This window comes from Anopheles maculipalpis, chromosome 2RL, assembly GCF_943734695.1.
Source record: "Anopheles maculipalpis chromosome 2RL, idAnoMacuDA_375_x, whole genome shotgun sequence".
NCBI lineage: Eukaryota > Metazoa > Arthropoda > Insecta > Diptera > Culicidae > Anopheles > Anopheles maculipalpis.
This window is the reverse complement of record NC_064871.1, coordinates 67,926,187-67,939,859: the sequence shown is the minus strand read 5'-3', so window position 1 is coordinate 67,939,859 and position 13,673 is coordinate 67,926,187. Positions and strand designations below refer to the sequence as shown.

The following is a 13,673-nucleotide window of genomic DNA, read 5'->3' as shown; positions in this document are numbered from 1 at the left end:
CTCACGAGCAAGCTTAAGGGATGCTACACCGGAACGTGTGTCATTTCCGGATGCGCGGATGTCTGGTGGGAGCAAAGATTGGGCAAGAAGGAAGTTGCTTGCAATTTTTGTTTCGATCTCAAGAATGAAAAGCAGCAAAAGTATTGGGACGGTTCGATTGCTTGGCTTGGGTCAAAAATGTTGGCGTTGCCCTTTCGGTAGGAATCGGAATTCCGGTGGGAATTCTGGGAATCAATGAATCATGAATGCATTAACCCGTGCCGTCTTTTCCGCCTCCATACTTTGGTCAGCAGTTGGCCGTTCGGTCAGCGTGGCTCACATCAAGACGAGATAATTTTTTTTATTTTTATACAACTTTACGACGTAAACGTTTACCATGGCTTCTGGAAGCTGCGCGGGGATGTAGATTCTACGGTGATGGTGAGGTTTTGTGAAGTGAAGAATAGTTTTACGAGCATCTGTCAGTAGTGTAAGCGACCCGCTGTCAGCAAGTTCTTGGCGGGTTTGGCTTTAATGGGCAGTACAATAAATCACACCGGGACAATGCGTTCGTGATTTTGGGACGAGCAAGGGTTGGTTGGATATCTTAATTTGTTTTTATTGTTAGTAAGATTGAGAAGATTTTTTTTCTATGACAAAAGACAACTCAATATACTTAATAAAAATACTAGCTTTTTTTATTTTACCGAAAAGTTTTTACAACAAAAAAAAAAACTCCTGTAACAGCCAGCTCACCAACAGCTGCCTGTCCGCCATCGGATGCTGTCATAGCAAACGAACCGTTTAATCCTCGAAACATTACCCGCGAGCATAATTTGGTGATCAACGTTGTCGAACGGCTCATTATCGTCATCGTCGTCATCCGCTTTGTCGGGTTTCTTTTTTTGTTGTTGCTGTTTTCTTGCTTGACGCCGTACTCTTGCTCATCCTAATGGAGCGTTGAAATTCGTTAAATATCCACCCGGTTTAGTTGAGAGTTTTGTTTTCTTGATTTTCACTACGTTCAGCTCAATTAACACCATCCATTCGCATCGCCTAGTCGCTGATTCGTCCGGAAATAGTTAGCGTTTTTTCCCGTGCAGCTTGTGCCGATGAGCGAACACATTCTCTTGTACGTTGGTAATAGATTGCTGTACTGATTTTCACTGTGTTCATGCTTTTCTGTATGAAAAATTTGGAACTTAATATTTGTGTAATATGTTTCAAACTATTTTGATACAGTAATAACTAAAGTTAGATAAGATAGTAGAGATACATAAAGTGAAAAATTATTTTTTTTTGCTGTAAATTTATTCCGAGCTCGAAATTTTCTTGTTTGAATTAAGAGATCTTCTTCCTCGTTTAACGACCTCAAAGGTCGTGTCGGCCATCGTATCTCCAGCAATAACTAGACTTTCTGAAACCACGTAGTTGAGAAGTCAGTCCTCACTACGGAGGAACGTCCAAGTTCTGGCTCAATATTATCATTTGTACACATGAGACAAGTATTTGAGAGAATTTCTAAGGATTTTTACAAATTTTTAATGTAGGATAGAAGTGACTATTTTCCTTCTTATGTTGGCGCCCTTCATTACTATAATCTACTAGGATGCACAAGCGCTTTAACGAGAGGGGTTTGCAAAAGAGAGCTTGCTAGTCATCCTCAAAAACTCTCGAAAAGAACAGCTGTACACAATTCGATACACAAAATGCACGATGTATCGCTTACTGATCTACGGGCAAGATTCCTGGACTCTGTTAACAGAGGATGGTCGCTATGTGCCGCAGCGAGGAAGGAGATATCCTGTCGGACGAGCGAGAGGTGATCAACAGGTGGAAGTGCTACTTCGACAGACTCCTTAACGGAGCAGATGCAGGAGGCACCGAACTAGGCACAGGAAGCAGAGGAGTGCAGAACTACGACAGCCAGCATGACAATGACGAGGTACCCCCGCCATCTCTGGACGAAGTCATCAGTGCCATCAAACAGCAAAAATGCAACAAATCAGCTGGCAACGATGGGCTGGTGGCCGAACTGTTCAAGATGGATCCGGAGAGGATTTCCGCCATCATGCATCGGCTGATTGTTAAGAGTTGGGATAAGGAAGAACTACCGGACGAATGGAAACCCGGCGTACAAAAAGGGCGACAGGATGGACTGTGCTGGCCCGGAAGTTAGCTGCTGCCTATAAGATCCTGTCCCGAATACTCTTCTGCAGACTGGAGCCCCTAGCTACAGATTACGTCGGAAGCTATCAAGCGGGGTTTGTTGGAGGCAAATCGACTACCGATCAAACATTCACTCTACGGCAGATCCTCAAAAAATGCCGGGAGCACCAGATCCCTACGCAACACCTGTTCATTGACTTCAAGGCGGCCTAGGATACCATGGATCGAACCGAACTATGGAACACCATGCAGCAGTACGGATTCCCTGGGAAGCTGGTACGGCTGCTAAAGGCCACTAAGGACGGGGTGCAGAGCAAGGTGAGAGCCTCGAGCATGCTGTCGGAATCGTTCGAATCTCACCGGGGTCTGAAGCAAGGAGACGGACTCTCCTGTTTGCTGTTCAACATCGCTCTGGAGATTGTCATGCGAAGCCCGGGCTTCGACATCCGGGGCACGATTTTCACCCGATCTCTTCAATTCCTTGGCTTCGCGGATGACATCGACATCATCGGACGGACAACTGCGGCGGTGTGCAAGGCGTACACCTGACTGAAACGCGAGGCTAATAGAATAATAGAGGCTGCTTGACGGAAGCTCTGACCGTGATAGAGCCCGACTCGGAAGCAGAGTATCAGTTAACGGCGATGATCTCGAGGTGGTAGAGGAGTTCTGCTACCTTGGTACGATCGTAACTTCGGACAACAACGTAAGCAGCGAAATCCGAAGCCGCATTTTTCAAAGGAATCGTGCCTACTACGAACTCCACAAACTCCTGCGATCCAGAAGACTCCAACAACACACGAAATGCACGATTTACCGCACCTTGATACGTCCGGTAGTCCTCTATGGGTACGAGACTTGGACTATGGTGACGGAGGACGCCAATGCACTCGACATTTTCGAAAGGGCGGGTGTTAAGGACTATCTTTGGCAGTGTGTGTGAGCAGGGCGTGTGGCGAAGGAGAATGAACCACGAGCTAACTGAGCTGTTTGGCGGTGCTGATATCCTGACGGTAGTCAAAGGCGGAAGGATACGTAGGCTGGGGCACGTGATGAGGATGCCGGACTCATGCCCCACCAAGAAGGTGCTCGTCAGCGACCCGTTCGGCACGAGGCGTAGAGGAGCACAGCGAGCTCGTTGGCTGGATCAAGTGGAGTCTAACCTGTCAGAGATCGGATGCAGCCGTGGATGGAGGACTGCAGCCCTAGACCCTAGACATTTCAACAAGACGTGCTCAATCCTGAGCAGACCAAGAAAAAGAAGAAGAAGTTAACAGAGGAGGTACTGGCCATTTTCAAGTGGCAGGTGCTAAGGACTACCATGAGCAAAAAGAAATATATGGCGGAAACAATAATCCGATGGTTTTGGAACCTGGTGAGGATGCCGAACTCGTGCCCGACCAGAAAAGTTGCTTGCCAACGTCCTATACTGCACGAGGCTTAGAGAAGCTCAGAGAGCTCGTTGGTTGGATCCCTGGACTAAGTTTCCTGACCATGTCACTACGACGTGCTTGACTCTGAGTTGGTTAAGACGATGCTTAAATATTTCTGACAAATCTTTTTTCCAAGACCTTCACTCTTTGTTTAGTGACATATTTGTCTTCAGGACATAGAATCTGCGGAATATTTAGTCGATCAAAAATAGAACAAATGTTCATGAGTAATGGTAGTTTTAATTTTTCATAAAATTTATGTAGATAAATCATAACATACTCAAATCATTGATTCAGCATCCCACGTATCGGCATAACAGTTTAAAGAACAACCAACCTGTGAATGAATTTACGGGTGTACTTCTTTTCTTTCCACCTGCCGTTTATCGGCGCGTAGGCCAATAAAGCTCGCACCTTAACAAAATATGTAGTAGACAGCCCAGCGTGGGTCGATTCGATGGGAATAGGTGTGTGTGAAAGAAAGAAAAATGGACAAGAAAAAAGCAAGGTGCTCAGTAAATCTTAACCAAACCGACGGCATTTATAGTTCGTTCAATTCATAACTTTATTCATCGTTTATTCTTTCTTGCAGTGACAGACACAACATTTTCTACCGACACCGTACGTAGGCGCTTATGCGTGATAGGATGGGTGTTTGTGTGAGTAAACGAGTACCGAGAATGGGAATCCTATACTTGCTAATCTGCTTCGGTAGGTAGCGTGGGAAAATCGTACTTTTTCTTCGGTTAAAGCCATGGAAACAATGTCAATGGAGGGATGAATTGGCAACTCTTTGCGCTTATTTCGCTTATGTGCATCCGAGCAATTGTGGCTATCGTGTTTCATGGGATCACTTAAAGATCTGTTCAGTGTATCTAATACTGTTTGTTTAATAACAAAAGAAATCGTTTTCGTTTCTCGCTTCTGGGAAGTTTCGTTATTTTAGATGAAATCATAATGATTTACTCATGGAAACAGCGGTCAAAATAAAAAAGCGTATTGGAAGAAGAAAAGGATCAATTGAGCAGTATATTTGTATCGGACAATTAGCAGTCATGTCTCACAAACAATGAACGCCCTTTAAAACCCTCCATCATCAATTATTCTCTCTAATTTCAAACACATGTAATTTTGATATCTTCAGTTCCCTGAAACCAATCCCTCTGAAGGAATGTGCCCACTTTTTTGTTACATGTTTTTTTTTTGCATATGGCTTCTATGGTCCCAGTCTTGTGGACACGTCCCCTTGTAGTACATACGGCGTAATTTGTTCCACAGCTACCCCGAAGCGTTGCGTGTAAAGTGTGTAATAAAAGCAAATTATATACTGCCTGGGATTTAGTGCCTTTTGTTGAACTGTTACCAGCACCCGAAGAGAGGCCAATGATCCCGCCAGCCCAAAACAGCTGCTTCCCTTCAGCGGCACAAGCAATAATAACAGGCAGACGAGTACAAACAAAAAAAAAAAACCTCCAAGCGCACCTCACGTCGGACATTTGAACTCGTGGCAAATGAAATATTTTCATATCGCTCTAAGGGTTTCGTGCTAATGGATTTACATAAACCAAACTCGTTGGATGGGGCTGATGTGCTGTAAAAAACCCTTAAGAAGACGCAAAGAACATCGTCTCCAACCACAACAAGAACGTTTGCTCGGCGTTTAGGTAGAAGCCCGCAGAAATTTGGGTTAGCTTCTTGGTTTGGATTACAGAAATTTATGCCTTAACGTTGACCCTCGCTGACCGAGAACACTGGAGACAGATTTGATCTGATTTAATTTTCCTCTACGACTAATCCTTTATCAAATGCAGTTCATCCGTGAGAAGCATGAATAACTAACACAATACAATATAAGAAAAAGCGTCACCCGGAATGGCCTTGTTTACCACTCGAGACACGTCCCTCGGTGTAGAATGAAATGGAAAATGGAGGAAAAACATATAAAAACACAGACACAAATGATCAACCCCGCCGACTACTCCGCCTGCCCTCGCCCACCCCTCTTTCTGTCGATTGGACTTATCGGATGGAACCGATCTAATCGTCATAAATTCCCTGCGCTTACAAGACCCGGCCAAACGACAGGACACAGGCCTGGCTAGGATGACAAAAGCACAGTACCAGTGTTTTGTTTCAAAAAGGTTCTTCCTCGCTTGTTTTTTTTTGGAGGGGACACGAGGGAAGAGGAGCTAAGGGGAAGACGGGTTCATCATCATGATAGATATTTTGAGTCACCACAAGACGCCTCCGAATTTCGTGCAGACGAGGTTGTCAGTTTAATGTACAATTCTTCAAATTCAGAAGGAAACCCTTCACGCATTGTTTTCTTCTGTTTTCTTCTGTTTTTGAAGATTCGCTGCGCTGCGTGGAGGATCATAAAAAGAACATGGAAATGATTTTTATTAAGAAAACCACTGGCTTGTCAAAGAAAGCAAGATGAGAATGTAGCATATCTGCTAAACATCTCTTTAGAGTATTATTTCGCATATAACAAGCCTTACGTAGCATTTTACGGTGAGCGGAAATTCACCAATTTAACAAATAACCTGCATTAGCCAAGAGCGTGAGAAATGTACATTCAGCTATTTTGACCACGCGCACGCCTTAACATGAACATTCAAACACTTACCAGCGCACCCGCCTAGCGAGCGACGCAATGCAATATGATATCAGTTCAAAACAACCAGCGAGTCTAGACAGTGGTCAGCAACACAAAACAACAAAACACAAACAAGTAACTTCATGCATAGCAAGCATATAGATCCAACGACAAATGATATCCGACACATTTCTTGCAAGTGCAGCAATCAATCGCACCGTGACACATTTTATGCTTACGTTAATATTTTTGTACGAAATGCAATAGCAATAAGAACAACCACTAAGAAATAATATTGGTTACAAAAACGACCAAAAACTATTGTAAGATTGGGTATAAATAAAGCGGTCTTGGAAGCCTTCGACAATCACACACAGACAGGCAGAGAGAAGGTACAACAAGCTAAAACTTGCGTTCAATTCTTTCTAGAGGTTTGAGTGTCCCCCTACCCAAGGTAAGGCCTCAAACCTCCAACATGCCAGTAAGGGATATTCCTTCTGAACATCCAAAGTCGCCTGGCCGACTTGCTCCGCTGATGAGCATCGAGAGTCCCCCTACCAAAGGTAAGGCCTCGATGTCTCCAACTTTCCTGTAAGGAAGATTCTCATCCAGAATCTTCAGACTGCCTGGACAGTCAGTTAAAAGAAAGATATTGGTCCGCACTGTTAGCAATCACGTTGTTCTGTTCTCGTCGCGATTACAAATCCGAGTTTCTTCTTCTCCACCACATGGCAACAGCGAATCTCTTCTTCCCACCACATGGCGACTGAGAACACAAATATTCTTCTTCCCACCACATGGCGACCGTGAGTTTAAGCTGTAATCTTCGGATGGTGAAAAATGTATAAGTGTAAAAAATGGAAGTGAATTAATCAAAGTGCATAAGTGTGCCATATTAGATGGCTTAAGTGACACTACAACGAAATGCACAAGCAGAGACATAATTGGTGAGCACTACACAAAATTCGTGATTGTTTTTGGTGTATACGGAAAAATAGTGAAGTGCAAAAATGCTCCATAAATAAATTTATGAAGAAGTTTTATACAGAATAAAATTTCAATATTAGCAAAAACAATGTGAACAATGTGATGTGCGTGAAATGTGTGTGAATTAAAAATATAGTGACAATCACCGAGAATGCCCGGTATAAGGTAAAAGCAAAGGAGGAAATGCCTTGGGAATTTTGTGCAGACACTTGACCGTAGTCAACATTTCAAGACTATTTGGAGACAAGCATATATGAAAAATCTTAACGTAAATAAGTTCCAAAATTGTGAGTGCAAATAACAAAAACAAAATCGTTAAAGTGACAATGAACATACGATCAAGCAGAAACGAAAAAAAGTGATTTACCGGATTTACGTATTTACCATTTTTAAACGAAAATGTCTTTAAACACATTCTAAAGCGAACTTCACGCAAAAAGTGACGATAATTGGCAATGTTCTAAGAGAAAAGTTCATCATACATAATGGCAAAATAAATGCAGATGGAAAATATGTCTAAGCATCATATATCCTATTGATTGAAAGCAAAAAAAAACCGCTATAAAGCTATGAAAAATACAAATTTTAAAATGTGTATCATCCGACGATAGAAGTAATGACGTACAAAGACAAAAGTGCAAAGTAATAATATGTCGCATGAAGGCTATAAAAAAAAAAGTGAACTCAACAACAGTGATGTGCACAATATGTGTAGCAATAAATATGTCTTGAGTACAGATAATGATAACAAAAGACAGGCTGAGAATAATCTATGATTATCGTATGGAACCTTTGGGATATATAGGCCAAAACTCTTTAAGATGAAGATAAAAAGTGAAAAGTTAATTCACATAAATATCCACAACAGTGATTGGAAAAAAAAATCACGTAAACGACATTAAAGATCGCGCATATTAAAGTTGTGACAAGAAGACGCAATCGTAGTGATGATTCAAAACATTGGAAGGCGAGACCACGGTCACAAATGTGAACCGGCGGGATCTAAAGAGGCAGGAGTCTCCAACGTAGAAGCCTAGGAGCCTGAACGAGGAAAGTCTGAACGAGGAGCTTAACGGACAAGATGATCTACTAGAATGCAAACGGACAGGAGTATCAACGTAGACGCAAGCGACTACAGGTCTCAACGTGAAGTGCCAACAGCAATCGATTACGCCGCAGACGAGTATTTCAACATGATGAACGGCAGATAAGTACACATTTTCAGACAAACATAGCATAACTGAAGACAGGGAAATAATTATCAAAATAAGACAATTGGGTATTAAAGATTACAGTAGAAGAACTTAACCCTGACAAAATGGCAAGCACGATAGAATTGTTGACAGTCATTGCAAATTTTGTGCCAGTGTACGACGGCAACGGAGACAAACTAGAACACATAATCTCCGCAATAATCATGTGTAAAGCAATTACCACACCAGATAACCTACCTATTGCTATCCAAGCAATTTTGTCCAGACTAACAGGGAAAGCAAGAGACGCAATTGTAGGAACACCGAGCACGATCGATGAAATCGTTTCATCATTAGAATCGTCGTGTAGAAAAATAGAGGGATCAGACTTGATTATGACGATCCTAAATATAACAAAACAAAAAAGTGATTTTGAAAGCTTTGCTGAAGAAATAAGCAGACTTACATCGAAACTTGAACGAGCCTACATAAAAGACAGTATAGGAAATGAAGGAGCTAAAAAACTAGCGACCCAAGCAGGAATCAAAGCTCTAATAGCAGGAACAATAAACCAAGATACTAAAAACACCATTAAGTATGCCAATTGCACTTCTCTAGCAAAGGCAATCGAATTAGGAACAATCAACGAGGCAGAACTACTAGCATCAACACAAAGGGTAGAAGTAAACTACTTCCAAAATAGGAGACGCATAGATAAAAGAGACGATAGATATCATAACAGGTGCGAAAACCGAACAGCTTGTAGGTACGACCATTATCCACAAAACAGATACGACAATCGTCCACCAGAAAGATACAGAAACAGCAAGAGGAACTGGAACAGAATCGATAGAGCAGGGAACTCACTAAGCATATTGAACATACAACCTTACATGTCTTATCAAAACCAGGCAAATGGAAGACAAAATGTGAATCTACCTAACACAATAAGATTCGAACAATTACACAGATATCCTAGAGAACAGTATAAGCAAATTAGGAAAAATGTTGAAAATAATAGTGATAACAGAGATCATGCTAAAAAATATGGGACAAATGAAAACATTGTAGAGAACGATATCGAGCATCGTAAAAACAATGCGAAGATACATGAAAAATCAAATGAACTTAGCTGTATAAAAATAAATCCAGATTTGAGAGAAAATATTAATAAGAGATCAGTTAAAAGTATGTTCCACATAAGACAACATAAACATGAAAATGAAAATCGTTGTTCAAAAGAAAACGCTCAAGAAAAACGTATATTAGAACAGGAAAAGATCTTTTATAATGGAGCACAAACGGAAGATAAAGATTACGAAGAATACGAAAAATATGAACGCGGAAGCAAATATGAAACAATGAACTATAAGCAATATGAAAATGATGAAGAATCTTTGAATAATTTTACTCAGTATAATGAAAAAGCATTTGAATATGACTTTAAAACAGAACATTCTAAGCAAGAACAAATGTGTAATGAATATAACACTGGAGAAGATATAAAGAGAATCAATGATTTAAATGATATGTTTGAAATGAATGATATATTTAATGACATGAACTGCGAAGCAATCAATGAATCTGAAGATGCAATTAACAAAAGTAAAAGCGCAAAGAAAACGCATAAGAAGACTAAGAAGCATATGAATGAGTTATGTGAAAAAGATGTGAATGATACTGAAAATGAATTACAATGCCCATCAAGAGAGGCTGATAACGATGAATATAACAATACCACTATATGTGAAGTACAGCGCAAAGCATCGATAACTAACAATGTGAAAGAAAAGTTGAAAAAAATACTTCAAGAAAAATTGCGAGCATTAGCATTCATTAAGAAAGCAAAATTCGATTTGAAAAAAGATGAAGAACCCTCATTTCATTTTGAAGATAGCAAACAATCCAATATTAAACTCAAGCTCAATACATGCAACGATAAATATTCCAATATCAATTCTTTGGTTAACGAATCAGTGTACATAAAATACTATCCACCTTAGTCGAATGCTTGACATAACATTAAATAAAATTAAATTAAGAAAAAAAATATAAAAAAACATTATTATACAATTATAGAACTGAAAGAGAATAATGTTACTCTTTCGCAAAAATATTTTCACTCAATCTAACATTATTCTTCTAAACAGGGGAGGTGTAGCATATCTGCTAAACATCTCTTTAGAGTATTATTTCGCATATAACAAGCCTTACGTAGCATTTTACGGTGAGCGGAAATTCACCAATTTAACAAATAACCTGCATTAGCCAAGAGCGTGAGAAATGTACATTCAGCTATTTTGACCACGCGCACGCCTTAACATGAACATTCAAACACTTACCAGCGCACCCGCCTAGCGAGCGACGCAATGCAATATGATATCAGTTCAAAACAACCAGCGAGTCTAGACAGTGGTCAGCAACACAAAACAACAAAACACAAACAAGTAACTTCATGCATAGCAAGCATATAGATCCAACGACAAATGATATCCGACACATTTCTTGCAAGTGCAGCAATCAATCGCACCGTGACACATTTTATGCTTACGTTAATATTTTTGTACGAAATGCAATAGCAATAAGAACAACCACTAAGAAATAATATTGGTTACAAAAACGACCAAAAACTATTGTAAGATTGGGTATAAATAAAGCGGTCTTGGAAGCCTTCGACAATCACACACAGACAGGCAGAGAGAAGGTACAACAAGCTAAAACTTGCGTTCAATTCTTTCTAGAGGTTTGAGTGTCCCCCTACCCAAGGTAAGGCCTCAAACCTCCAACATGCCAGTAAGGGATATTCCTTCTGAACATCCAAAGTCGCCTGGCCGACTTGCTCCGCTGATGAGCATCGAGAGTCCCCCTACCAAAGGTAAGGCCTCGATGTCTCCAACTTTCCTGTAAGGAAGATTCTCATCCAGAATCTTCAGACTGCCTGGACAGTCAGTTAAAAGAAAGATATTGGTCCGCACTGTTAGCAATCACGTTGTTCTGTTCTCGTCGCGATTACAAATCCGAGTTTCTTCTTCTCCACCACATGGCAACAGCGAATCTCTTCTTCCCACCACATGGCGACTGAGAACACAAATATTCTTCTTCCCACCACAAGAATAAAAATAAAATAAAATAAATAAATGAGAGTGGAAATAATCAATGTTTGTTGAATGTTGTTACGCAGAAGAGAACCGAATCGAAAACATATCCGTAGTTTACTAACGAGTAAGTAACGAGTTTGCTTACTCGAAAACTCGTAGTTTACTTACTTACTTACTTACTTACTTACTTACTTACTTACTTACTTACTTACTTACTTACTTACTTACTTACTTACTTACTTACTTACTTACTTACTTACTTACTTACTTACTTACTTACTTACTTACTTACTTACTTACTTACTTACTTACTTACTTACTTACTTACTTACTTACTTACTTACTTACTTACTTACTTACTTACTTACTTACTTACTTACTTACTTACTTACTTACTTACTTACTTACTTACTTACTTACTTACTTACTTACTTACTTACTTACTTACTTACTTACTTACTTACTTACTTACTTACTTACTTACTTGCATTGTTGTCTTTTTATTGTTATTTTCTTTTTCTTCACTTTCTTCATCTATCTGCGTCTGTATCGTTTGTGATATTCTTTGCATTAACAGTTCCTACGTAGAAGCACTTGGAAAACAAGCGCACCAATCGTTTGTTACAGGAAATACGAAAAAGGATTAAACTTCAATCAGCGGCTAATCTTTTTTTATGACAATTGCTCGTGGATTCTCGTGCAGTAGGATTCACTGGTAACCTAAACATCGAGCAATAAAACGACGAGGACAATATGTTTTTATAGACTCATCTGTTTAGGTCAGTTTTTCCGGAAGTAAATCTCACCACCTAAACTGTGCCGTTTGAAAACATCTCAATCCCATGCATAGCATTTCGCTTTTAATATTATTCTACTTCGAAGAGCCATTCACCCGGATGAGATGAATCACTCGGCACGGATCATTGATGTCGGTTTTTTTTTTGTCTGGTGATGCAATCGACCGTGCAACGATGCATCTCGTCAAAGATCGCTAGTCTATCTTTGCGGCCGACAATCCGGGGCACATGCACAAAACGCGCTACCAAACTATCCATCTCATTCCGCCCGAATAAAACACTGCTTTATTCGTCGATCTAAAGCCTGATGCAATAGGCAGTGCTTGACTTCACAGCATGTGCCATTATTGGAGCGATGTGCAATAAGCGACGTGCAATCGTAGCGGGAATCGGTGCGAATTGGTGCTCCGGGATCGTCGGTAAATCGATCAGTTTCATTGGAGCTGAATTTATTGCGAGTCTCATCTTGGGTCGTAGGTTGAGACAGGCCGTAGCCGTTTGCTGCATATGCCCATGGGAACATTAAGCCGACAGAACAGTGAGGGAAAAAAAGGACATATGAGTTTTCTATTTTTGGGTGCAATTAGTTGAATGATTTTGCTATGTAAATGTAGGTAATGAGAGGCATAAAATGTGTCTGGCGCATCATTAAAATCTGTGGCTTGTTCCATCTCGGAATGGATCGTTTCAGTAGATTAAAGAATCGGAAAACGCATTTCAATACATTTTTTAAACAAAAAATATGATCTTGAATTTTCTACTATAAATGTGTAAAGTTGATTTTTATGACCATAAGCACATTGTTCTTAAGAACATTAATTATTTGTGGACCGTTCTGATCCATCATGAACTTAGGAAGTAATTGAAAAAAGCAACAAATCATACAAATATTATAATAATAAGTGGCTATTTTCTGAGTTTCCTATCCAGCAAGCATGATCCCTTGCTTCCCTACCGTAGAGAGGCCATAAGTCTGATAAGATGGTGTTCCATGCTCAACATTCTTTGACCCGTCAGTTTTTAGGACCCTTTTTTGAATTCTGTATCGTTCGTTAGCTCGTCCTTTAATAGAATTCGCTACTGTAGTTCGATTTTCACAACAACAAGAGGAATATACTGATTAGAGACCACTCAAATGAAGACAATAAAACTCTGTTCGTCCGCTTAAAATGAGTGAGCCCATGTTTCTTATTTTTCTTACCAAACTAGATTTATACTCTTTGGATTAGTGAGAATTCAACACAGAAGAATTACGAAGCAGTGCTTAATACTTTACAAAATTATAACTGAGAACATTGAAGTTCTGTCTGTTCTTAATTCTATAAATGTAATAGCTCATAGTAGAACATTAATAAACAGACCAAGACTAGGGCGGCCCGATAGTCAGGCGTCAGCGGCTCCGGTATTCAAACGGCCGG

General features: G+C 40.2%; 1 protein-coding gene across 1 annotated transcript in view; it reads left to right on the top strand.

The window, feature by feature from the left end:
- Nucleotides 1–13,673, top strand: part of LOC126556357 (V-type proton ATPase 16 kDa proteolipid subunit c) — a 286,536-nt gene that overhangs the window by 60,721 nt on the left and 212,142 nt on the right. The window lies entirely within an intron of this gene.